The sequence below is a fragment of the Alligator sinensis genome, unplaced genomic scaffold, assembly GCF_000455745.1.
Source record: "Alligator sinensis unplaced genomic scaffold, ASM45574v1 scaffold1059_1, whole genome shotgun sequence".
In the NCBI taxonomy this organism is placed as follows: domain Eukaryota; kingdom Metazoa; phylum Chordata; order Crocodylia; family Alligatoridae; genus Alligator; species Alligator sinensis.
The window spans coordinates 630,281-635,301 of NW_005842103.1; the positions used below are offsets into that span (position 1 = coordinate 630,281).

A 5,021-nucleotide genomic window follows, 5' to 3' on the forward strand; every position below is an offset into this window, starting at 1 on the left:
CAGTGAGGGTCTGACTCATGGTTTTGATGTTCTCTGACTCATGATTTTAAATCTTTCAGGGTGGAAATACTGTACTCTGCTTCTGAAAATGGACTTCAAACAGTCAGAGATGGCTGGGGGACAGCCGTCTTGCCCAGGGACCCTGGCTGACTGGGGGAGTGCTGGCAGGAGCTACTCTCCTGGACCCATGAGACACCCTTCCCTCTTCTCCCCCACCCTGGCCTGTTGTGTGGAGAGCACCTGTAGCTGATACCTGCTTCACTGCTGGCATAAGGTCTTGGGCAGAACTCATACAGGTGAGAGTCTTCCCTTTCCTGTGTACATCGACCACCCTTGCACTCATGCAGCCTTAGCAAGCTACGGATGATTACCTCCTGGAACAAATGTTTGCAGGGTATCAGTACAAGGGAGGTTAGAAAGAAAAACCTGGTCACACAAGCTGGAAGGAGAGATTGCTTGAGTGCGATGAGGCTTGATGTTGGGCGAAAGCTAAAACAAAGCTCTGGACACTTGACACGGTAGAGGTTTCCTCCCACATCCACATGGGCTCTGACCCTGTACTGTGTACAAAGAGCAAGCCAACAGCTTTATCTCAAACAGATTTCATTTCCTAGCAAATGGTTTTGATTTCTGAGACACAAGGACCTTTTTATTTCTTTATGCAAAACTGTTTTTGTTTTCCAAATTCAAAGCCAAATATGACACTTTATCAAGAAGAAACATAAACCTCTATGAAAACAATCCAAGCAGTGCTGAAAGGCAAGTACAATATCTGACCCCATAATTTGATGTAGACTGAGCCAATAACAGTCTGCAGTAATAATAGAAACATCTTTGGGTGGTCATAAATGATGCCATTTAAAAACAATCGGTGCTCTTGATTTCTGAATGTGCTGGCTCAGATTGCTGAGATGATCCTTTCAGAGCAACACGCTGGACAGTGACAGGTTCAGATTAGCTAGTGGCACTTCAAAGATGTCTCTGTTTGCAACAGAAGGAGCAATGACACTCGTATTAAAATGCATTTGAACTATTAAAACCCTTCCCTGAAACACCGGTAGTTACACTTCTGTGCAATTATTTTTCTTTTAAACTAAATCACTTTGTTTGGAGAGAGAGCTCTAAATGTGCTAATGCATTTTATTACTGTGCTCATTGACCAGGCCTTTGGCACAACAGTCTCGCTGTAAATTTGGACTTGCTGTGGTACAGTAGAGATCACAATCTGCTCCTCAGACTTCAGCCATAAAAAAACGATGCGTCTGAAAGCATAACCGTGTAATGGGATTGTTGGCTGGCTATGTATAGAGGTGGAGTACAGCCCAGGTCTGAGATGCGGTGAGGTGATCTGCTCAGGTCCCTTCCGACCCTACCGACTATGAAACTATGAGGTGTTCACCCACCACTTTAAAAGGAAAACCAGCAATGTCTTGTGCATTTTACAAACAGAATACTGTAGCCTTGGCTTCTGGGGAAAGGATTTAAGATTATGGCTAGGTACAGACATTACACCAGAAGCAGACAGCACTCTAACGCTGTAACTGAACAGACGCTCACAGCTCTTGGAGTGCTTTAAAAACGGCGTCGTACTCTAAGTTAACCCTAGATGGATGAGGTATTAGATTAAAGCACTTTCTGTTAGAGCGCGTTATTGAACGTCTGTGCCAGATCCTAGCAGCAGTGCAATGTGGGGCTGTGGCTGCTGCAGGGACAGAGGGCCCAGACCTCTTCCCGTGTTGCCCGTCCTAGCTGGGCAGCCCTGCTGGCTATTTTGGGGGAGCTGCGGAGGAAAGGGATCTGGGCTTCCTGTCCCTGCAGCAACCCCGGCCCTGTGCTGGGGAGCTGTGGAGGAAAAGGGTCCCCACAACAGTGCCTGGCTGGGGGGACTGTGCGGAAGGGGTTTGGAGTCTCTCCCCCCAACCTTTGCTGACAGTCGCCAGTGGCCAGTGCAGGCAGGCTCCAAGCCCCCTGCACCAAATAGCAAACATCTGTCCAGATCACTTGCACTCTAACTATAGCACTTTAAAGTGCGATAGAGCACTTGCACCAGGGGTTTTTGAACATCTGTCCTTAGCCTATATCATCTTTGGCCGTACTGTTGAATGACAGCCCTGGTAGCGTTCGACTCAGTGAAATCACCTGTGCGTGTGTGAAGTTACGTGGGTGTTTGCAGGACTGGATTCTCAAAGGTTGAGGACATTGAGGAGACTGACCTGAAGCCTGTGTGAGTTGTTAGTTTCCTATCGGCTTGTAAGTGCCTGGGAATAGATAGAAAAAGGAATGGCTGATGGCTGGTGAATGCATACGTTGCCTATACCGGGGATCAGGTGAACTGGGAGTTGGTCTGGCTGCTGCTTTAGTTTCTTTCATACAATGGAAACATTAATTCTGATAATAAAAATTAGTCCCAGTGTTGAGGAAATCTAGTTGGACACTCTGTGATGATTCTGTGCACAATGTGGCATGTGCAGATATGGTTGCCAGATGGTACAAGGCAAACTCAAACATATCCAAGCAAAATAAATGACACTTCTTATGTAGAAAGAGTCAGCAACAAGAAGAAATGCTTATTATGCATTCTTTTGCAGCAGTAGAGCATTCAGAAGTGAACACAGATTCAGGGCTAATCTATCACTGCTTGAAAGGGAGGTGCCAAGATTTCACGGCTTGATAACACTTCTGTCCTAGAGTACTTAATTTTTCAATTCATCATTAAACAATACTAATAACTCAAACCCTCGTTTACTAGGACTGTAGCTCCTGTCTACCCCTTGAATAGCTGCTCTTTAAACAGAGACATGGATAGAAAAATTCAGACATAAGACAGGGAAGATGTGTGGGACTACAAAGGAGTGTAAATCATTTTAGAAAGTTGCCACTGCCTTAAATTAAAGTGAATAAAGAGCTAAAAGAGACTGATGAGGTACTTATTCCCTAGGCATCAGCACAGTATCAAAAGGCAGATTATATTGATTCTTCTAACTTTGAGAAAACATTTGCTTCTAATGATGAAGTGAGAATTTCTTATTCAGAGATTTCTGTACTTTAACAAGCAGCTTATATTATCACTTACATTATCACTTGATTGCACTTGTCAGGAAATTAACAAGTTGAAATCGTTTAAAGTTATACATACCAAAGAGGATACTCTCACAGCTTGGCTATAATCAAGATAATTATTTATGAAGGAGTCAGGTATTTTATATTAAACAGTAATCCAGTGCCAAACGAATGCTTTTTAGTTTGGTGTGTACTTTGGTGGGTTATTGAATAAGCCTCAGCAGAGCTTCAATTAACAGAGATTTTGAACTTAAAAAAAAAAAAAAAGAATCCCAAGTAATTGCAAAATAGCATATTTGATAGTTTACTTCTTTTCTGCACTATATTTGAAACCCCCACAGCTAAGCCTGGGGCTACCTGAGCCCTTGGAGGTGAAATCACCAATGCCAAGTGTGGTCAGGGACTTTACCGCAGGTAGATGTGGCTGCTTATTAGTTTACTGAAGAGCCTCCAAATTCCAAGCCAATAGCATCAATGGGGGAGGCAAACAGCTTTGCTGACGGCTCACATGATGGTGTCTGTTTTCAGTGTCCAGGTGGGTATTTCTAACTGCAATGCTGATGAGGCTTCCTGGAGTGGGGCTGGTTATGATGACCCTGGTTAATCAGCAGCATAACTATGTAGAGGGCAGTCGTGGGATTCAGGCATCCAAGGTGGTGGTGAGCTGGAGGACAGGGTGTGCTGACATGGGCTTCCCTATCCCAGCACAGCAGGCAGGCAATAACCTGTGTAAGAAGGACCAGTCTGGGAAATGATGTCCTCTGAGGGAGGAGCTGGCCCTGACCTGGGTCTCTCAGGAACCAGCTTCCCTGGCCATGCTGACCCCTCCTGGCACCTGGGAGCAGCCTGGCCCCAGAAAAGGAGGCAAGAGCAGAGCGGAGCAGCCTGGGAGTGGGTGATCCCGCACCAAGGGAACAAGAGTCGGCCCCAGGAACCGTGGATGGGGGTGCGTGGGGTGGTGGCCACCCCAGGACCCCACCTGTGGGTATCTTATCCTAGACATAATGCTCGTGTGATAGTGACTGGTGCTTTGGGAGCTGATCCCAAGAGCCAGACTCAAAAGCTGGGGGGATAGGTGCCTAGTGGGATTTATGAAAGCATGCACACCTCTTCAGCATCTCTCACTCCTTGATTTCCTGGGATTACCTATGAATCTACCTTTGGTACCTAAACCCCTTTGACAATCCGGCACTAGTGACCTTGGTGGTGTTTTGCAAGAGGAACAATGCTGTCTCTTCTCTTCCCTCCCCTCTCCCAGGCATTGTGCGCTACAGGTAGTACTTACAGTCGTCCTGCTGGCTGGACTCTGCCCCTTCGGTGTCTTTGTAAGAGATGAAAGCACATAAACTCCCAGTGGACCAGAACCGAGGTTCGTTGCGGTACCAGTGTAGCCTGCTGACAAACCAACCTAAAGACCCACCAGCTCCCACATTAATAAACAGCCACGCAGGTGCTTCAAAGTGAGACGCATTCCCAACCAGCCGTGTAGGAGGGGCAAGACCAGGGAGCATTTGGATGCTGTTTTCTTGTGGTAAGGCCTGGAGACAGCCTGCAGAGCCTGGGGGCAGTGTAATGACGTTCAGTAGCAGAGGTGCGTGAGGTCCCCACAGTCTGAGTCTAGCGTAGCCCTGGCACTAGCCTGCCGAGTGTGTACCTTCTTTGCTGGGAATAACAGGCTGCTGTGGGTACTGATGTTGCGTGCAGGATGGGAGACGGTTACAGCCACCGAGCTGGGGCATGGCACGGGCACTCTGGGGCAGAGTATGTGTTTGCACTGGGTGGCTGGCACCAGAATAATGCTGGGCCACGAATCCTCCTCTTGCCTCCAGCAGTTACAGCTCCACAGCCCTGTAACCAGAACCCCAAGGATGTTTGATCCCGTGATGCCCAGAGCAGCATGACAAAGAGAGACTATTTATGCCACTAGTCACCGTGTGCTACTAGAATTGTACTCTGACTTC

The 5,021-nt window shown here is 47.1% G+C and overlaps 1 long non-coding RNA gene across 1 annotated transcript in view; it reads left to right on the forward strand.

Annotated features, from left to right (window-relative positions):
* Positions 1–115, forward strand: part of LOC102381725 — a 15,798-nt gene extending 15,683 nt beyond the window's left edge. The window contains exon 3 of the long non-coding RNA XR_003094260.1: positions 60–115. This is a non-coding gene — a long non-coding RNA (uncharacterized LOC102381725). The remainder of the gene's footprint in view (positions 1–59) is intronic.
* The last annotated feature ends 4,906 nt before the right edge of the window (positions 116–5,021 follow it).